Source organism: Manis pentadactyla, chromosome 15, assembly GCF_030020395.1.
Source record: "Manis pentadactyla isolate mManPen7 chromosome 15, mManPen7.hap1, whole genome shotgun sequence".
Taxonomy (NCBI): Eukaryota; Metazoa; Chordata; class Mammalia; order Pholidota; family Manidae; genus Manis; species Manis pentadactyla.
The window spans coordinates 14,674,241-14,696,658 of NC_080033.1; the positions used below are offsets into that span (position 1 = coordinate 14,674,241).

The 22,418-nt window shown below is 39.7% G+C and overlaps 2 long non-coding RNA genes across 3 annotated transcripts; both read left to right on the forward strand.

Annotated features, from left to right (window-relative positions):
- The first annotated feature begins 744 nt into the window (after positions 1-744).
- On the forward strand, positions 745-17,507 carry LOC118912568 (uncharacterized). The gene is made up of 5 exons (XR_008994197.1): positions 745-1,303; positions 3,259-3,385; positions 3,673-3,771; positions 12,562-15,122; positions 16,269-17,507. It is a non-coding gene; the product is annotated as an uncharacterized LOC118912568 (long non-coding RNA).
- Positions 17,508-17,537: 30 nt separating this feature from the next.
- On the forward strand, positions 17,538-22,041 carry LOC130681144 (uncharacterized). Of its 2 annotated transcripts, none has more exons than XR_008994195.1 (2): positions 17,538-17,717; positions 18,745-22,041. It is a non-coding gene; the product is annotated as an uncharacterized LOC130681144 (long non-coding RNA). The 2 variants fall into 2 exon arrangements; XR_008994196.1 differs by having other exon boundaries at positions 18,819-22,041.
- The last annotated feature ends 377 nt before the right edge of the window (positions 22,042-22,418 follow it).

Genomic DNA, 22,418 nt, shown 5'->3' on the forward strand with positions numbered 1-22,418 from the left:
TGGAGTTGCGGGTGGAGGGCAATCTTGTAGAACAGTGTCCTTAATCCAGGGAATCTGGTGCTGTCTCCAGGCAGATGGCATCAGAATTGAGCTGAGTTCTCAGACACCCCTACTCGTGTTCAAGAATTGCTTGGTGTTATCTGTGGGAAGACCACATGTACATAGATTGGAATTGGGTCTGGGAACTGAACCTGAAGTTATATTACTATTACTGCTGTGTATAATCCTGTTACGGTTTTATATATATATATACATATATATATGTGTGTGTGTGTGTGTGTGTAGGAAGAGACAACAAAGCAGTGGCATATAAAATAATGGTGCATTTTATGTTCCATTAAATGCTATTCTTGTATGCGTCATACAGTTAGGTAGCCAGCCTTAGAGGGAAAAGTTAAGTAGGAATCCTAAGTCATAAATTATACTAAAATAAAATCATAATCTGTAATCTTATACCACAGTCTTTTACCAAATAATCTTATACCAAAATAAAATAATTGACTGAAGATTTAAGTGTAGCAAATTAAAGCATTGAAAAAGAAATTTATATAAATATGCATAGGTAAAAAACATCTTACCCAAAAGTTATAAAAGTTGACAGGCTGATTGATTTGCATGTCATAAATATGTAAGCTGAGTTAATTATTTTTCTTTTTTTTTTACAAAACAGCTAGAGGTTAAGAATGAGGAGCACCTCTTGTGTGGCTGGGGTTGTGTAGGGGTGAGGTTGGGGGTAGAAGTTGATTGAGTGTGTTGGAGTTGGAGAGAGAAGAAGACTTAAGAAGTCTTTAGATCTTCTTGATCAGGATGTACTGTGTTCCTAGCCGAAGGACACCATCTGGGTGTATGTGGCTTGGGCATGAGATTGCAGAGGAGGGATCTACTTGGGGCAGGTCATAGCAGCACTCGCTGTCTTGAGTTCAGAGCATCTTCAGTAAAGTGGGGCAAAGTGTGGCCTGAATCCCTTGGCTGAAGCAGGAACCTGGATTGCTTGGGTGAAGGCGAGTCAATCTGAGTCTGTTTTCCTTTGGATGTAGTAGCCAGGATACAACTCACTGCAGCTAAAGCCTGCAGTTTCTGGGGTTGAAGGAGTAGGATTTATTTCCTTCTTCCACTAGCCAGAGTTATCAGACCCAGGGAGGTGAAGGTAGTGCATCTGGTCTGTCAGAATGGTAATGCCAGTGTGATTTCCAGAGCATTCCCATGCTTCCTCCTTCCTGTCTTCTCAGAACACTCTCTTTTTCAGGAAAACAGCCCCAAAGAGGACTGATCCTCTCCTGCAATACTGACAGTCATGGCCCAGGTGAATTGATGCTTTTTCTTACCTTCCTGACATTCAGTTCTTAAAAAACAAATAACAAACAAAAATGTAAAAGGACATGTGAGCATTTGCTCTTCTTCTCCTGATATTCTTGGTTTATCAGGATTTCCTTTTAGGATCCTGGTCCCCATTTCCTCTCATTCTCATCAGATAATCCTATACCATTCCCAAGTACCCCTCTTTTGGCCCAGCATTAATATTTTCCTTCAGTAAAGAATTGTGCCTCTCTTTTTTCAGCCCTCTCCCAGGAACTGTGATGGAGAGGACATGTGCTCTCGGTTAGATGTGTAGAATGAACTTGTGTTGTCTAGATAGTGATTTGGTGAAGTGGAGGTATGAGTTGCCTAGCTGGCAACACGCATGGAAAAGCCAGGTTTATCTCCACAGATCAGTATTCACCAGTAAGAGAGGATGGGAGGTGCTGTTGGTAGCTCCAAATGTTAGGCTGTTATAAGATCACCCTGTTTATGAGGCTTGGAGGATTGTGGAATTGGCAGCTGACTGAGACAGATCTAGACAGATCGCTGTGACTCCATTAAGGCATCTGCACGTGAAGTCCTGTCTGAGGTGGAGCAGGAAATGTGGGGCATAAGGTATTTCTGTATGAATCACCAGTTTTCTTTATCTCAGAAATAAGGATAAGGATGATGGATGCTTACAGTGAGTTCAGCCAACTCATGAATTGTTGGGATCATGCTATCTGCTCTTGGAAGAACCTTCTAAGTATTGTCTGGTAATACCTATAATGTAGAAAATTCTGATATCAGGAAAACTATTATTGAAGAATTTGTATTAATAGGAAATCATTCTTGTAACAGAGTGAACTAGAGTTTATGAGAAACTTCAGCTATATGCTGTTTCAGAGATACTGCTGTTTTAAAATATGTTTGTCAAATTATAAATTGTCCAAGTTCAGGTAGTATTACTACAAGGGCCCTGAGCCACCACCTCATGCTACTCCCTGAAAGAAGACACCCTTGTCTCTTTTAGCTAAGTCAATGGAATTTATCATATTTTAAATTAAAATTCCTATTTCACTATTTTTGATTAAGCCGTTTTTAGACATTTTCTAGTTATTTCTTTACAAGATATGTATGAATTAGATTTTCTGTATCACAGTTTTGTTTAAATCAGTGCTATACACATGATTGGGACCTTGTAAATATTCTGTTGCAGCTATTCACTACTACCCCTCTTTTAAAAAACTTTGTCATAACAAATTTCAGATACAGGAAAGTATTGTAGTATTAGGAACTACCATATACTTAGCATTTAACTTCAATAATTATCAGCTCAGTCTTGTTTTAGGTACTAATACCTGTATCTTGTGTGCACACCCCCCTATCCTCACTCCCCAAAACAGCATTATTTTGAAGCAAATGCAAATTGGTATGCATCTCTAAAAGGAAGATAAAGATTACTTTTTAAAAACAACCATTACGTCATTGTTGCATCTAAAAACAGTTAAAAATAGTTTATAAATGTCATCAATTCAATTTTCATAATTGTCTGGTTTTTTAAAAGTCATTTATTTGAATTAGAATCCAAATAAGAACTATGCACTGCAATTGGTTGAGATGTCACTAAGTCTCTTTACTTTGCAGATGCCCCTTCCATATCTTTTCGTTGCAGGTTTTTTGGTAGAAAAGGAAAAAACTGGTTTACTGTCCATTGTTTGAAATTTGCTGGTTGCACCTCTGTCTATCATTTAAGTGTTGCCTGAAAGTAGATAGTTAAGTCCATAGGCTTGATGAAATTCAGTTGGGATTTTTTCATGTAAAATGAACTGAATACTCTTGCATCTATTTTGAGATACAGAGGTAGTGGTTCTCATTAACACCAATATGATAGCTCATTTATTTTACCCTGTAATACAAGCACAATAGTCTCTAAAGTATTTCTTTTGTTACACCAGTAACACACGTTTACTGTTTCAGGGATCAGTGGTGTTCAGTGATGTGTCCGTAGACTTCTCTCAGGAGGAGTGGGAGGGCCTGGCACCTACTCACAGGGACTTGTACAGGGATGTGATGCTGGACAAGTACAGCAACCTGGTGTCTGTGGGTAGGGGCATCTGTGCCAATACTTTATAGAGTTTTGTGGAGTATATTTTTCTTTCATTGGGAATTTCTCAGGTGAATTTCTGCTCCCTATCCCCATATAAATGGTTTGAGCTGAAATGAAGAGAAGAAAATGGTCTGCTCCAACTGGCTGTGGCAGAAGCTTCATCTTCTTTCTTTGGCTGTTCCTGTAGTGGTGTCCCTTTTGTGGTCATCAAGGACTGGGTCTTATTTCTGGACCTGATTTACGCAACAGCATAACCATGTTCCATATTTTCTCCTTGTGAGCAGGGCTTAACATTCCTAAGCCTCAAGTTATCTCCTTATTGTTGTTACAAGGGAAAGAGCCCTGGGTCGTTGGCAGAGAGCTGATGAGAGGACTGTGTTCAGGTGAATGAGAAATAATAGGACAGAAGCAAGCAAAGCATTGCAGATAATAACTCTGCTGGTCAGTGGAGAAATAGCACCTTTGAGATATTATCATGAAAGCTCCCAATAAAACCCAAGGCCTTTGGGAAAAATTAAGTCCTTTACATGAGTTTACAAATGACCATTTTCATTCATTCTGTCACTTACTACTCTTCTTTTAATTTCTCTTAATTTCAAATACAGAGTGCCCTCTAAAGACAACTTTCCTCCAAAGAAAACTCCTTTACCTGTATTTAGGATTCAATTCCTTTTTAGCTTTTCTCCCTCTTAGACTCATTGAAATGTTTTCTATTATCACCGCAAAATAATATACTTGGTGTGTGTTTGTGTGTGTGCACAGGCATGCATCTGTGTATCTGCACTGCCTCCTCTTTAAGTACTGATCTTCTTTATACCTACCTACCAGTGACTTTTTTTTTGTCAGTTTGTCATGCATTTTTCCTTTGTCCAACATTTTTTATATCCTGATTTGTGCAGAGAGGCTTAGTTAGCCAGGTGCTGCAGTTTGATAATTATGTCATCTACTAAGAACTCAGAGTCAAAAAGTGGTGCTAAAATATATCCATAAATGATTTCCACAAAGTAGAATCTAGTAGAAGAGAGAATCAGACAGGGAGCTTCACAGGGGCTAAATATGCAGAAGTGGTATCAATCCATACTGAAATAGTAGTTTGAGCCTTGCAAGGGATTGCAGTCACCATCTGCAGAGACAATGTTGGGAAAAACAGAAAGGTCTTTCCCTATGTAGGAAAGGGAGAGGTGGCAGAGAAGAGATTTGGGATAAAGGAGGGGAGCCAGAGGAGCACTGTACTAAGCATTGGTCCAAGTGCCAGAATTATAGTACTGAAGAAAACATTTAAAACTCTGTTCTTCTGGAGTTTATATTCTAGAGAGTGTGATAGAGAAAAGAGTGGTTATAATATATATAATGTCAGGTGGTGGTATTATGAAGGGAAGTTCTAGAAGGCTTCTCTGTTGAGGTGATATTTTAGTCAAGACCTGAAGAAAGGGAGGGAAAAAGTAAAGATTTAGGCAAAAGGAACAGGAAGAACAAAGTCCCTGAGTTAGAAGCTTCTTGGCTCCTACCATTGTGGCCGGAGCAGAATGAGCAAAGAGGGAACTGTGTGAAAGTAGATCAGCAAAGTAGCAGGATGTAAGTGTGTTGGTGAGGTGGAGGTGGGACGGTTGCTGTACTGCAGATGACCTAGGGTCTTGTGGGCCTTGGTATGGACTTTGAATTCTATTCTGAAAGAGATGTAAAACCGTTCTATTCTGAATGAGATGATTTGAGCAAAGGATTGACATCATGTTTAAAGGATCACTGTAACTTGGAGGTTGCTAATTTGGGGTTCCTTTGAATAGAATTTTGGGAGTATGAATTTGGATGAGAAGAGAAAATACATTTTTATATATAGTTACCTCTAACTGAAATTTAGCATTTCTTCCTACTATGGTATATGCAAAAACCATAGTAATATTAGTAGTTCCTGTGATTTTGACATGAATAGAAATAAATCATGGATATTTTCTTTTTTTTTTTTTAAGGTATCATTCATGTATACTTTTACGAAGGTTTCACATGAAAAACATTGTGATTACTATATTCACCCATATTATCACATCCCCAACACACACCCCATTGCAGTCACTGTCCATCAACGTAGTAAGATGCCACAGAGTCACTACTTGTCTTCTTTGTGCTACACTGACCTTGTGACCACCCCAACACCATGTGTGCCAATTATAATGCCCCTCAGTTCCCTTCCTCCATCCCCACCTGCCCTCCCCCAGCCCTCTGCTTTGGTAACTGTTAGTCCCTTCTTGGAGTCTGTAAGTCTGCTGTTTTGTTTCTTCAGTTTTGCTTCGTTGTTATACTCCACAAATAAGTGAAATAATTTGGTATTTGTCTTTCTCCACCTGGCTTATTCACTGAGCATAATGCCCTCTAGCTCCATCCATGTTGTTGCAAAGAGAAGGATTTGTTTCCTTATGGCTGAGTAATATTCCATTGTGTATCTGTACCACATCTTCTTTATCCATTCATCTACTGATGACCAGTTACGTTGCTTCCATATCTTGGCTATTGTAAATAGTGCTGCGATAAACATAGGGGTGCATATGTCTTTTTGAATCTGAGACCTTGTATTCTTTGGGTAAATTCCTAGGAGTGGAATTCCTGGGTCAAATGGTATTTCTATTTTTAGTTTTTAGAGGAGCCTCTGTATTGCTTTCCACAATGATTGAACTAGCTTACATTCCCCCTAGCAATGCAGTAGGGTTCGCCTTTCTCCACATCCTTACCTACCTTTGTTCCTTGTCTTGGATGTTGGCCATCCTAATTGGTGTGCGATGATATCTCATTGTGATTTTAATTTGCATTTCCCTGATAATTAGCAATGTAGAGCACCTTTTCATGTGCCTGTTGGCCATCTGAATTTCCTTTTTGGGAAGTGTCTGTTCATATCCTCCGCCCATTTTTTAAATGCATTATTTGCTTCATGGATGTTGAGGTATGTGAGTTCTTTATATATTTTGGATGCTAACCCCTTGTCAGATATATCGTTTACGAATATATCCTCCCATACTGTATGTAGGGTGCCTTTTTGTTCTACTTATGGTGTCCTTGGCTGTACAGAAGCTTTTTAGTTTGATGTTGTCCCATTTCTTCATTTTTGGTATTGTTCTCCTTGCCCAAGGAGAAGTGTTCAGGAAAAAGTTTCTCACGTTTATATTCAAGAGATTTTTGCCTATGTTTTCCTCGAAGAGTTTTATGTTTTCATGACTTACATTCAGCTCTTTGATCCATTCCAAGTTTATTTTTCTGTATGGAGTTAGACAGTAATCCAGTTTCATTCTCTTACATGTAGCTGTCCAGTTTTGCCAACACCAGCTGTTGAAGAGGCTGTCATTTCCCCATTGTATATCCATGGCTCCTTTATTGTATATTAATTGACCACATATGCTTGGGTTTATATCTGGGCTCTCTATTCTGTTCTCTTGGTCTATGGGTCTGTTCTTGTGCCAGTACCAAATTGTCTTTATTATTGTGGCTTTGTAGTAGAGCTTGAAGTTGGGGAGGATAATCCCCCAAGCTTTATTCTTCCTTCTCAGGATTGCTTTGGCTATTTGGGGTCTTCTGTGGTCCCATATGAATTTTAGAATTATTTGCTCCAGTTTTTTGAAGAATGCTGTTGGTATTTTGATCAGGATTGCACAAATCTGTAGATTGCTTTAGGCAGGATGGCTATTTTGACAGTATTCTTACTACGCATGAACACAGGATGGATTTCCATTTATTTTTGTCTTATTTCATTTCTCTCGAGTGTCTTGTAGTTTTCACAACAGAGGTCTTTCACCCCTGGTTAGGTTAATTCCTAGGTACTTTATTCTTTTTTATGCAGTTTTTAATGGAATAGTTTTCTTGATTTTTTTCTGCTAGTTCATTGTTAGTATAGGAATGCAACAGATTTCTGTGTATTTTGCATTTTGCAACTTTGCTGTATTCAGCTGTTAGTTCTTGTAGTTTTGGAGTGGATTCTTTAGGTATTTCTATGTACAGTATATCATCTGCAAATAGTGACAGTTTGACTTCTTCTTTACCAATCTGGATTCCTTGTATTTCTTTATTTTGTCTGATTGCCGTGGCTAGGACCTCCAGTACTATGTTGAATAACAGTGGGGAGAGTGGGCATCCCTGTCTTGTTCCCAATCTTAGAGGAAAAGCTTTCAGCTTCTCGCTGTTCAGTAGGATGTTGGCTGTGGGTTTATCATATATGGCCTTTATTATATTGAGGTACTTGCCCTGTATACCCATTTTGTTGAGAGTTTTTATGATGAATGGATGTTGAACTTTGTCAAATGCTTTTTCAGCATCTATGGAGATGATCATGTGGTTTTTGTCCTTTTTGTTGATGTGGTGGATGATGTTGATGGACTTTCGAATGTTGTACCATCCTTGCATCCCTGGGATGAATCCCACTTGATCATGGTGTATGATCGTCTTGATGTATTTTTTAATTCGGTTTGCTAATATTTTGTTGAGTATTTTTGCATCTATGTTCATCAGGGGTATTGGTCTATAATTTTCTTTTTTTGTGGGTCTTTGCCTGGTTTTGGTATTAGAGTGATGCTGGCTTCGTAGAATGAGTTTAGAAGTATTCCCTCTTTTCTATGTTTTGGAAAACTTTAAGGAGAATGGTTATTATGTTTTCTCTATATGTCTGATAAAATTAAGTGCTGAATCCATCTGCCCAGGGGTTTTGTTCTTGGGTAGTTTTTTGATTACCGCTTCAATTTCCTTGCTGGTAATTGGTCTGTTTATATTTTCTTTTTCTTCCTTGGTCAGTCTTGGAAGGTTGTATTTTTCTAGGAAGTTGTCCATTTCTTTTAGGTTTTCCAGCTTGTCAGCATATAGATTTTCATAGTATTCTCTAATAATTTTTTGTATTTCTGTGGGGTCCATCATGATTTTTCCTTTCTCACTACTGATTCTGTTGATGTGTGTAGATTCTCTTTTTCTCTTAATAAGTCTAGCTAGGGGCTTATCTATTTTCTCAAAGAACCAGCTCTTGGTTTCATTGATTTTTTCTATTGTTTTGTTCTTCTCAAGTTTATTTATTTCTTCTCTGATCTTTATTATGTCCCTCCTTCTGCTGACTTTGGGCCTCATTTGTTCTTCTTTTTCCAGTTTCAATAATTGCGACTTTAGACTATTCATTTGGGATTGTTCTTCCTTCTTTAAATAGGCCTGGATTCTTATATACTTTCCTCTTAGAACTGTCTTCATTGCATCCCACAGAAGTTGGGGCTTTGTGCTGTTGTTGTCATTTTTCGCCATATATTGGTTGATCTATGTTTTCATTTGGTCATTGATCCAATGATTATTTAGGAGCATGTTGTTAAGCTTCCATGTATTTGTGAGCCTTTTTGTTTTCTTTGTACAATTTGTTTCTAGTCTTATGCCTTTGTGGTCTGAGAAGTTGGTTGGTAGAATTTCAATTTTTAAAATTTACTGAGCTCTTTATGTGGCCTCGTATGTGGTCTATTCTGGAAAATGTTCCATGTGCACTTAAGGAGAATGTGTATCCTGCTGCTTTTGAGTGTAGAGTTCTGTAGATGTCTGTTAAGTCCATCTGTTCTAGTGTGTTGTTCAGTGTCTCTTTGTACTTACTTATTTTCTGTCTGGTTGATCTGTCCTTTGGAGTGAGTGGTATGTTGAAGTCTCCTAGAATGAATGTATTGCATTCTATTTCCTCCTTTAATTCTGTTAGTATTTGTTTCACATATGTTGATGCTCCTGTATTGGGTGCATATATATTTATAATGGTTATATCCTCTTGTTGGACTGAGCCCTTTATCATTATGTAATGTCCTTCTTTATCTCTTGTTACTTTCTTTGTTTTGAAGTCTATTTTGTCTGATACAAGTACTGCAACACCTGCTTTTTTCTCCCTAATGTTTGCATGAAATATCTTTTCCCATCCCTTGACTTTTAGTCTGTATATGTCTTTGGGTTTGAGGTGAGTCTCTTATAAGCAGCATATAGATGGGTCTTGCTTTATTATCCATTCTTTTACTCTGTGTCTTTTGATTGGTGCATTCAGTCCATTTACTTTTAGGGGGATTGTTGAAAGATATGTACTTATTGCCATTGCAGGCTTTAGGTTCGTGGTTACCAAAGGTTCAAGGGTAGCTTCTTTACTATCTAAGTACCTAACTTAACTCTCTTATTAAGCTATTATAAACACAGTCTAATGATTCTTTATTTCTCTCCCTTCTTATTCCTCCCCCTCCATTCTTTATATGTTAGGTGTTGTATTCTGTACTGTTTTGTGTTTCCTTTCACTGCTTTTGTGAATAGTTGATTTTAGTTTTTGCCTTTTGTTAGTATTTGTTGGTCTGCTTTCTTTGTTGTGATTTTATATTCTCTGTTGACATCTATTTAGCCTTAGGAGTGCTTCCATCTAGAGCAGTCGCTTTAAAATATCCTGTAGAGGTGGTTTGTGGGAGGCAAATTTCACCAACTTTTGCTTATCTGGGAATTGTTTAATCCCTCCTTCATATTTAAATGATAGTCATGCTGGATACAGTATTCTTGGTTCAAGGCCCTTCTGTTTCATTGCATTAACTATATCATGCCATTCTCTTCTGGCCTGTATGGTTTCTATTGAGAAGTCTGATGATAGCCTGATGGGTTTTCCTTTGTAGGTGACCTTTTTTTTTCTCTCTGGCTGCCTTTAATACTCTGTCCTTGTCTTTGATCTTTGCCATTTTAATTATTATATGTCTTACATATTCAATTATAATATGTCTTTAATTATTATAGTGTTGTCCTCCTTGGGTCCCTTGTGTTGGGATTTCTGTTGGCTTCCGTGGTCTGAGAGACTATTTACTCCCCCAGTTTGGGGAAGTTTTCAGCAATTATTTCTTCAAAGACACTTCCTATCCCTTTTTCTCTCTTCTTCTTCTTCTGGTACTCCTATAATGTGAACATTGTTCCGTTTGGATAGGTCACACAATTCTCTTAATATTCTTTCATTCCTGGAGATCCTTTTATCTCTCTCTGCCTCAGCTTCCCTGTGTTCCTGTTCTCTGATTTCTATTCCATTAATGGCCTCTTGCACCTCATCCAGTCTGCACTTAAGTCCTTCCAGAGATTGTTTTATTTCTGTATTCTCCCTACCCACTTTATCCTTTAGCTCTTGCATATTTCTCTGAAGCTCTGTCATCATCGTTAAGATCTTTATTTTGAATTCTCTTTCAGGAATATTGGTTACATCTGTCTCCCCAGGCCCTCTCCTCGGGGTTGTCTTGGTAATTCTGTACTGGACCAAATTCTTCTGCCTTTTCATGGTGATAAAGGTAGTTGTAGGTATGTAGTGTGTGTGTCAGCTGGGAGAACAAAGTCGTTTCCTGCTTGCTGGTTGCCTTGCCCTTCACTGCTGCCTGTGTCAGGTACCCACACACCTGGCACAGCCTCTGGATTAATTCCCTAAGGTGCCATGCGCGGGGTCCCTGTCAGGGTAGCCCAGATCCATGCAGGGAGTGGCAGGCACGCCGTTTGTGCTCTCTTGTGAGAACGGCGCCCCTTCGCTCCTGGCCCATGTTTGCTCTGTCTGTGTTGGGGAGTTGCATGTCAATGGCAGACTCTGTGTGTGGTCTGGGTGGCTGCACGCCGGGAGAAGATTCTGGTTGGTTGCTGTGGGCTCAGCCACTCTCCGGCTGTTCCGCCGCTGTGTGCGCACATGCGGCCACTCCCTGGCTGATTGGCCGCTGCGTGCCCCCGCAGGGCCACTCTCTGGCTTCTTGGCTGCTGTGGCGGGGCTGCACCGGAGGGGGAACAACTGGCAGGCTTTTTATCGCCATGAGGAGCCTCAGGGCTGCGTTGCTTCCCATGGGGCTGGGGCACCCGAAGTTCCCCGGGATTCCCAGCTGCTCTGCTGAGTGTGCTGGGATGCTTCCATCCACCTGTGAGGCCCCTGTCCCTTTAAGACTTTCAAAAAGCACTTGCTTTTCTTTTGTCCCAGGGGGGACACCTGCGGGGACCCGCTTGCAGACTTTACTTTTCCGTTTCTCTAGTATACTATAGCACAGCATACAATGTGTGTCTGCACTCCTTGTGCGGATTACTAGTGCTGGTTATTTAGCAGTCCTGCACTTCCACTCCCTGTCCACTCCGACTCCTTTCCTCCTGCCAGGGAGCTGGGATGGGGAGAGCGCTTGGGTCCTGCCAGGCCATGGCTTGTATTTTCCCCCCTTTGTGAGATGCTGAGTTCTCACATTTGTAGATGTAGCCTGGCTATTGTACTGTATCCTCTGGTCTCTCTTTTAGGAATAGTTATATTTGTTGTATTATCAAAAATATATATGATTTTGGGAGGAGATTTCTGCTGCCCTACTGACACCACCATCTTCGCTCCTCCATCCATAGGCTTTTAAAAGAATTATATTGTTTAAACTAAATTTGAGATTTCAAATTCATCGTCATCATCTTGATTTCTAGCTTAAGTCCATTGTGATCAGGGAGTATACTCAGGATAGTTTCAATTTGAAAACTATTTTTATATTCACTTAATGACAAGCAATATGGTTAGTATGAAAATGTTCTGTGTGCGCTTCTGTTCAGTGTTCTGTATGTGTCAAGTCAAGTTTGTTATCACGTGGTTCAGATCTTCTAAAGCCTTGCTGATTTTTTGGTCAGCTTTTTCTGTCAGCTGCTGAAAGAAATGTGTTTAAAATCTCCCTTTCATGATTGTGGGTGTGTGTGTTTCTACTTTTAGATTTGTCAGTTTTTGTTTTCAATGTTGTGAGTCCATAGGATTAAGAACATACAAATTGTTAGATCTTCCTGGTGGACTGATCTCTTTATCATTGTGAAAATGTCTCTATTTTAGTTCTAATAATACTTTCCACATTAATGGCAATGTTATCTGATATTTGTATACCAACACTGGTCTATTTTTGCTTATCAAGTGCATGGTATACTTTTTCCCATCTGCTTGTTTTAAACCTTTCTGAATACTTACCTTTAAGTCCTGTCTGTTGTAAGCAACATAAAATTGGAATTTTGAAAATTTACTAATGATTTTTATCTTTTAATTGGAATACTCAGTCCATTTACATTTAAGATAATTATGTGTATATTTGAGTTTAAATATACTGCCTATGATGAGTGTTCTAGTTATCCCTTCGTCATTACTCTTCTTCTTTCTTGTCTTATGAAAAATGTGATCACTTGAACGGAAAACAAAGTATAAAGAAGTAAAGGCGCAAGAAGCACGTGGTTATTGAAAATGCTTCAGAAGGCAAAATAAAACGTAAGGCAGAAATACTTCCACAAGTTGAGAATCACGAAGTATCAAGAATGAACTAACTCTATAGATGACCACTTCATGCTGTTACAAAAGAAAAATCTAAAGTGAAAGCATTACAGATGGTACCTAGCAGAATTTGAATTATACTGTAGCTAATAAACAAAAAATTGTGACTGTTTATTCTGTGTTTAGGAAATGAGTGCTTGGACTCGAGATAGAAGAAAGTCTTACAAATGGAGACTTTGTCCTAATTTGGTACTTCAAGCAATCTTCTTCAGCTTTATTATGCCTTCACTGCAAATTTAGTCAGCATTCATAACAAATTATATCTCTGTCAGGCTTTATCATTCATTGAGCATTTTTATGTAATTTGATTCATTCGTGATCATGCATTCTATGAGGTAGAATATACAGAAGTTCAAAGAAGTTTAACTTTGCAAAAGACCATACATGCTGTTAATAACTTAGCTGCTTATTACCTAAAACCTCTTGGAAAAATGATTGTTTTGAGGGCTTGCAGAGCTGAGGACTAGATAAAAATTCAGACTGATGGCATGGACCCTAATTATCCTATCTTTGTATAAATCCACCTCTGTGGATGTAAATCTGGGGAACAACTTATTTTTTTAAAATCTCCAGGTGATTCTTATGGAGAATTATGAAACCTTGACTAATCTAGTCCTTCCTGGGTGGGTGAATGCATCCACAAGTCCATAAATATTAGTATTTCATTTGATAGCTGTTGACTTGAGATAGGGTTGCCACATTTAGCAAAAAAATACAGATCTCCCAGTTAAATTTGAATTTCAAATAAATATTTATTGTTGGGGAAATACTTATACTAAAAACTTATTCATTATTTAGCTGAAACTAAAACAACTTGGCATCCTGAAATTTATATGTCAATCTAAACTTGGAAGAAATTATCATAAGCATCATTCCTTTCAGTATTTTTGACTTAAACCATATTTGATCATAAGCTTTCAAAAGATAAGTGCTATCTTTGCTTCAGTGTTGTAATATTCCTTTGATGTTATTTAGTCCCAACATGAGCCCTCAAACTCTGTATCCAGCGTCCTTTTCAATTCTCCCAGCCTCCTCGACCAACACTTGGCCCTATAGGTTCTGAATATGCCTCCTTTGCCTTCTTTTCCACCTGAAATATTATCCTTACAGTCTATTTCTAATCCCCCCATGCACTGATTCCTCTCCTCAAATCATGACTACACATTTCTGTCCTTGCCCTCCCACACCAAATTGTTTGTTTCCTTTGGCTGCATTCCATTTTTCTTTCTATAATTTGTTATGAAGCTGCCTTTTGCAGAGTCTTGCTAGTCCTTTACATAAACTAATTCTTGATAACAAACAGAAAGAAGAGCTTTTAATTCTCTTCTTACTGATAAGGAAAATGAAGCTTGCAGAGCAAAAACTGAAATGTTTCAGGCCACATCACTAATATGCTTTATAATACAATCAGAATTTGAACCAAGTTCTTAGCTGAGTCCCAACCTCAATTTTTTCCACTGCATCAAAGAGTTTAAATGTCTGTCTTTCCCAATATAGTTTAAATTCCTAATAGTCAAACCCATACAACTCCACCCATGTCCCTGTCCCCTGACAACTACTAATCTGTTCTGTCTGTATAGTTTTGTCAATTGAAGATGTTCTATAAATGGAATCGCACAAAATGTCCCTTTTGATATGGCTTTTTTTCATTAAGCATAGTGCCCTTCAGTTCTATCCAAGTTGTTACACATATTGATAATTAATTCCTTTTTATTAGTGTTATTCTATTGTTAATATGTTTTCTTAGATTCTGTTTGTCAGTTTGCCATCCATTCATCAAAAAGCCATTTATATTACCTGTACTTTCTTATTTTCTGTGGTCTTGGTGCTCTGGCATTTGGGGGCATTACAGACCTCCTTCCGATGTCTGGCCAATACTTAGTGATAGCAAGGTCTTGGCCAGAAGCATGCTTTTCATATACAAACCAACCAAACCATGTCCTTCATATACAAACATCCCAAGGCAGTAGTTCCCTTGCTCTGAATCATCCCAGGGCCTGGTACCAGGCAGCTAGAGACTGCTGCTGTGTTAAGAAAAAAACTGGGTAAAAAAGATTGGTTTTATTCAAGGATTCATGAATTGGGACCTCCAATCTAGTGGGTAGAAAGGAGCTAGGACAACTATACTAGGGAAGAGATTTTAGAGACAGAAGGGTGCAGGAACAAAGAAATTGTACTGGTATCTTCTAGGTTGTAGCATATTTCCATGTTCAATCTTCATCAGTCTTTCAGTCTTACATGTTTCAGGACCACTTCCTGGTTGTATTCATGAGCAGCACAATGATCTGTTCCATTGTACCCTATAAGTTGTTCTCTTGTATTCTCTAATAATTTTATGAATGCTCTTGATACAATGAGATCTCTGTGACCTGGAGGAAAGCCCTCTTCCAATTGTGCTGGCGCTCCAGTCTCAAATTTCCAGCCTTGAGAACTGTGAGGAATAAGTTTCTCTTTATAAATAGCAATTTATAATACTTATAATATAAATTTATATTTATTTTCTATTAAATTTGTAATAAGTATATATTATAAAATATAATGTATAATTTATAATAAATCTATAATTTATTTTAAAATGCTGTGCTATTTTGTTATAGTTGCCCAAACTAAGACAGGTCTTCAGAGTAACATTCTTTTAATGATACTGTAAGAGGTTTACCTTTTACCCTGATAATTCTTTTAAGAAACTTTTCATTTTATTTTCTCCAGTTTCATTGAGGTATAATTAACTCATCATTTTTATTTAGACCCTGTGATTGAATTAAGCATTTTCAACATTCCTTACTCCTTCTTTGTGCCCTTCCATATTCTAACCATAAGTTAGATGCCTTCTCAAGCTTCACTTCAAACATTTCAGATGCCATCTTTGTCTCCACTCTTGCCAGTTTTCTCCTGAATTCTTCAGTGCTGAGTTTAACAACGAAAGCTCATGTTGAACATTACACACGGCATGGGAGAATTGCTTAAGAATTTTCTTAGAAGCACAATTCCTGGGCTCATATGCTTCACTCTCTTGCTGTTCCTTTTTTTCTCTCTTTTTCTCATTTGTAGTTGATTTCCTTCCCAAAGTATTTCCAGTGTTCCAATCTTTGCCTTTTCCAGGCTCAGAATTAGAACCACATTCTCCACGTGTAACAGGACAAAACAGGAAGTGGTGGTGGGAACAGAGATCATTGTAAAGATTTTTCTTTTGAAATACTTCTGTCAAGGAGAAGTCATTCATGAGTAAAAGCCAGATTTCACCCAGAGGCTAAGTTAGATGCTCCAAAATGTATTCTTCCAACATACACAGAGAACAATATAGGGCCGGGTGAGACCTAACTCTGAGCAGAGTAGCGGCCCCTAAAACCTGTCACTCAAGAGCCCTGTGGCTAGGTTTGCCCTGGCGCGTCTCCTTGCTGCAGCCATGGCCCAGGCGCCAGGGTGTGGGGTCTGATTCAGGTCCCCCAGGCTGAACCCCCAACAGCCAGCCAGCCAACAGAGCAAATACGCTGCTTTAGGGACTCTGGAGCCGGCACCTGCCTACATTGCCTTTATGACTTAGCCTTAGAAGTCATATGCTTTCATTTCCCACCACAGGCTCAACAAGATTCAAGAGGAGGGACCATTGGCTTTCTCCCCAACTCAAAGAACATCTGTGAGATGGGGAGATTATGACTATTTGGAAAAAATAAGCAGCCACAACACTCTTGCCAGAAGCACATTGTGTAGGAGATAGCTTTTTCTGCTCTTGATTTTGGATTTGGCCATGTGACTTGCTTTGGCCAAGGAGCCAGCTTCCATCTGGGTATTTCTTGCGACTCTTGCCTTAGAACCTTGAGCTGCAATGTAAGATGTCTGAGGCTACCATGCTGGTTAAGGCAACCAGACTAGACCCATGGAGAAACCCTGGTATTACATGAAATAAGAGAGATGTCCAGTTGCTCTGGAACTTCACACTGTTCCAGGTTCAGCTATCATGAAGTCCTGAGTCAGAACTGTCCAGCCAGTCTGATTCTGAATTCCTGACCCAGAGAAACCATGGAAGTTAATCAATGGTAGCTGTTGTTTGAAACCATTAACCTAGAGACATTGAATGTAAAGACAATGCCAGCTCATTCATGACATATGACAACAGAACTCTGACCCATAAACTGCGGCAAACACCTCGTTTTCGGGAAGGAAACCAAGCTACAACCTTGGCAGCAATCAGTTCGAAACACTCAGGACTTGGTGACGGCCAGCTTCCCTGTTTTTTTTTTTTTTTTTTTTGCCTCTGCTTCCAGTTCATGACCAACCAGAGAAAGCCATACCAATTCCCAAATCAGTAACATAAGATGCACTGCTCCTAGTTAAGCCCACCTCCGACTTCTCTATGCCAGTGACCTCCCATCAGAGTAACCCTAGAGACGGCCCTTTCTCACTCCGCTCTCCTGCATGCTTTGGAGTCTCTGCCAAACACAGGTGATAGCAGCTGTAGCGCCGGTAATTTGAAACAACCCGTCGATAACACGACAAGACATAAATTACATACATAACATGTAAAAGTTTAAAAATATTGCAGGAAGAACATAATGTTCAATATCTATTTGGTTTTAAAAGCAGCTTAGGAAGACATATATGAAATGATACAAGCTTAAATATAGCTATGTCTGAATGGAGAAATTACAGGCATTGTTTATTCCTGATTGTGGACAGCACGTGGAGGCTCCAGTGTTATGGGGTTTGGGCGCCCAGCCTCCGCAAGAGGGATGCTCCTAGGTGAGACTCTGAGCTCACCTGTAGCGGCCTCGCCACGCCCGCGCCGCACCTTGGGGCGGGGCTTCGGTCGCGCCCCCGGCCTTCTGGGAAATGAGCCCTCCCCACACACACCACCCCGCCTCCCCCGTCCCCCTGCTCGGCCCCGGCACCTCTCTGTGCGTGGGCGGCGCGGGTTGGGCCTTCTTGTTGGCAGCGCAGGTGGGCAGAGCAGGTCTTCTGCTGCACCGCGATCCGGGAAGGCACCGTGGCGGCCTGGTGCCTGAGACATACACGCGCACATCTGGAGAGGTGAGTCCCCCAATCTTACGGCCTGAGGGTGGCGGGAATAGCCGGCAGTTTTAGGTCGCAGGGAAGTGAGAAACTCAGGTCTAGGGTAAAGGAGTTCCACATTCCCCAATTCCAGCGTGTGGGTTTTTCCCCAACACATCCAAGCAGTTCTTGGATACCAGCTGAGTGTCCTACAGTTCAACTCAATCTACGTGTAGACATCATCCGATTCCACAGGTTAAGGGCTCAAGACTCCTCCCGTTCACCATTCAAGAAGCCAATCACAAGTCTAGGCAACCTAGACTGGGCTCCGAAATACCAGCTATAGGTTGGAGGTTCTAATGACCTCCCTCCTCAGATTTTATTTGCTCAAATTTGTTAAATTGTCACAGAATTCAGAGAAACATTTTATTTACTATATTACCAGTTTATTATAAAAGGATATAACTTAGGAAGAGCCAGGTGGAAGAGATGCATCGGGTAAGGTATGGGGAAGGGGTGCAAAGCTCTCTAAGTGTGCCACTCTCTGAATCTCCACCAGCCCTGAAGCTCTCTGAACCCTTTCTTGGTTTTTATAGAGGCTTCACTACAGAGGCATGATTGCTAAAATCATTGCCATTGGCTATTGATTCAGCCTCCAGCTCCCTCCACCCCCTGAGGGGACAAAGTTTTCAGAGTCCCATTATCACCTGCTGTTATATTATGTTTATTATAGATAATCTATCAGAGTGGGTCTGTCATCAATATACACACGTCTACATACAGGGATCCTGATTATCTCAGGATCCCACCTCTGGTTCCCTGCCCCTCCCCAATTCCCTTAAGTTTTTCAGTCTCTGCATTTCATTTGTGCTCCTCACAGCCCTGTGCCTGACTTTGGTTCCCTCTGAGTTCTGTTACAAGCATTTCACAATTTACAGTGATTCAAGGGGGATGGCCCAGGGCCCTATCCCAGTCCTGCTGGCACACTTTGCCTAGGACTTCTTTCACACCCATTCAATACGGGAGGCTGATACTAACATGCAAACCTTGTTTTCTACCTTTCCAGGTGAAGGGATATTGGAAGAGATTCTAGAAGCGTGACTATTTAAGAGAAATCTTTTAATGTCTGCACCATGATAGGTCCTGGAGGTGCCTTGGGGTGGGGCTTTGGGAGAGGTGGTTAACAGGAAGCTTTGGATATTAAGGAACGAAAGAAAAGGTAAGATCACTCACAATTCAACAATTCAAGATAAAATCCTGAATGTCTCTATGGCTACTTAATACCCAGAAGCTAGGCCCTCACCTCTATCAAGGCTACAGGCCTATGGGTACCAGTGAGATTTGTATTGTAAAAATTGGTAAAGGGAAACCTCACAGACATGATGTCTGGAGGCCTGCAGGGGGTGCTCCCATGCCCATCACTCCCGGTCAATTGCAGACCCCCCAAGGAAGAGGACCCTTTGCAACTCTACTGTTTTGGCTACTTCACCACCCAGGAGGAGGAGGCAAGAGTTTCTGCCTCCAGCAATACCTCAACTAATGAGCAACTGTTACACAGCACATGGGACTACCAGTTTCCTCCAATGGACTTTTTGCTTAGAACACTCCCCATTCTCTTTTGTAAGAGCCTCCTCTCTCTTCTCTAGACTGCCTATGGCTTTGCAATAGCTTGCTTCTCTTGAATTGCAATTCTCTTCTTTTCCTGAATAGACCCATTTTTCTGGTAAAATAACTGACAGCTTTATTTTTATTTTTTTTATTGAAGTATCATCAATAAACAATCTTATAATGGTTTCAAATGTACAACACAGTGGTTCAGCAGTTACCCATATTAAATCCTCACCCCCTCTAGTGTGGTTACTATTTATCAACGTAGAAAAATGTTACAGAATCATTGACTATAATCTCCATGCTATATACTACATCCCTGTGACCAAACTTATATTGTGATTGTGAATTATTGTGCCCCTTTATCCCCCTCCCCTTCCCCTATCACCCGTGTCAACCCCTCCCCTTAGTAACCACTACTGACTTCTTAGTGTCTATCAGTCTAATATCATTTTGTTCTTTCTGTTTTACCTTGTTTTTATATTCCACAAATAAGTGAAGTCACGTGGTATTTGTCTTTCTCTGCCTGGCTTATTTCACTGAGCATAATGTTCTCTAGCTCTATGCATGTTGTGGCAAATGGAAGGATTTCTTTTCTTTTTATGGCTGAATAATATGCCACTGTGTATATGAACCACATCTTCTTCATCTTTTATTCATCTACTGATGGACACTTAGGTTGCTTCTGTATTTTGGTATGGCAAATAGTGCGGTGATAAACAGGGGTGAATATGTATTTTCAAATCAGGGGTTTTGTTCTCTTTGGGTAAATTCCTATAAGTGGGATTACTGGGTCAAATGGTGTTTCTATTTTTAGTTTCTTGAGGAACCTCCATATTGTTTCCCACGGTGGTTGCACCAATTTACTCTGCCACCCACAGTGTAGGAGGGTTCCCATTTCTCCACATCCTGCCAGCATTTGTCATTTCTTGTTCATTTTGACTAGTGTAAGGTCATATCTCATTGTGGCTTTGACTTGCATTTCCCTGATGATTAGCGATGTGGAGCATCTTTTCATGTGCTGGTTGGCTCTTTGTATTTCCTCTTTGGAGAAATGTCTGTTCAGATCCGCCACTCATTTTTTAATCAGGTTATTTGTTTTTTGTTTATTGAGGCATATGAGTTCTTTATATACTTTGCATGTTAACCCTTAATCAGATGAATCTTTTATGAATTTGTTCTCACATACTGTAGTTTGCCTTTTTGTTCTGCAGGTGGTTTCCTTTGGTGTAATCCCACTTGTTCATTTTTTATTTTGTTTCCCATGCCCAAGAATAAGTGTCCAGGAAAAAATTGCTCATGCTTATGTTCAAGAGATTTTTGCCTATGGTTTCTTCTAAGAGTTTTATGGTTTCTTGACTTAGATTCATGACTTTGATCCATTTTGAGTTTACTTTTGTGTATGGAGTTAGACAATAGTCCACTTTCATTCTTTTGCATGTAGCTGTCCAGTTTTCCCAACAGCAGTTGTTGAAGAGGCTGTTTTTCCCCCCCATTGTATATTCATGGCTCCTTTATCCCATATAATTAACCAAGTATAGGTAGGTTTATATCTGGGCTCTCTATTCTGTTCCATTGATCTTTTGTTGTGCCAGTACCAAACTGTTTTGATTACTGTAGCTTTGTAGTAGAGTTTGAAGTTGGGGAGTGTAATAACCCCAAGTGTTCCTGTTTCTAAGGATTGCTTTGGCTATTTATGGTCTTTTGTGGTTCCATATGAGTTTTAGAACTATTTGTTCTCTTTGATTTAAAAGTGCTGTTGGTATTTTGATAGGAATTGCATTTAATCTGTAAATTGCTTTGGGAAGGATGATCATTTTGACAATATTAATTCTTCCTATCCATGAGCACAGGGTAGGTTTCCATTTATTGCTGTCTTCTTTAAATTTCTCTCATGAGTGTCATACAGATTTCAAAGTACAGATCTTTCACCTCCTTGGTTAGGTTCCTAGTTATTCTTTTTCATGTACTTGTAAATGGAGTTGTTTTCCTATTTCTCTTTCTGGTAGTTCATTGTTAGTATGTAGGAAAGCACAGATTTGTGTGTATTAATTTTGTGTCCTGCAACCTTTGCTGAATTCAGTTATTAGTTCTAGTAATTTTTTGGTAGAGTCTTTAGGGTTTTCTCTGTATAATATCACATTGTTATTGGCCACAATGCTGGTTTTCCAAGGATCATATCTTGGAGGCAATGAAGAATGAAGCCAGCAGACAAAGAGCATGGAGCAACCAGCAAAGCGCTTTTAATGAGTGAAAAGAGAAAGTTCCTGCTAATAAGGAGGGGCTGGAAGAGAAGATGCCCTCAGGGCTGTGGTGTCTGGGATTTATATTGCCTCCTGCTAGGATGAAGTCCTACTCCCCACCTCCAATCCACATAGAGAACTGAACTAATGACATCACAGCTTATTCCTGATTGGGTAAAAGCACAATGCTTAATTTGCATAGGACATAACCAGACCAGCTGAGCTCTAACAGTATACTTTTGGATGGCTGAATTTTATCTGCATAGGCATAACCAATCAGAGCAGCTGAGGTCTAACTGGCTAAGTTGGACTGGGGCTTTTTTTTTTTGGAAACTTACAAGGGCCCTGAACTTTGTCTTCTTGTGTCCTATTATCACCTGCCTCAGTGTCATCTGCAAAGAGTTACAGTTTAGCTTCTTCCTTACCAATTTGTGTGCCTTTTAAAATTGTTTTGTCTGATTGCTGTGGCTAGACCCTCCAGTACTATGTTGAATAAATGTGGTGATAGTTGGCATTCTTGTCTTACTCCTAATCTTGGAGGAAAAGCTTTTAGCTTTTAGCTATTAAGTATCTGACAGCTTTATTTTTAAGGTTAGCAATATAGTGTCAGATTTGTTTATGCCTTTCCTTACAGAGAGAACTTTGGTTGCAAAATTTAAGGAGACACCAAAAAAACCTCATTAATGAAGATAAATATTTTAATGTAATAAGTTTAAAAATCAAAATCAACTGTAAAAAAATCCATGAACAAAACTGTAAAATTATGTATCCGTTTTATACCTCCCGCCATCAACACTACCAAGGAAATTTCCTCCAAATAGCAACTGTCCTCCAGCGTCCAATAAAAACCCCAAGGTTTCTGGATCAGGCCTCCAGTCCTCACCACGCT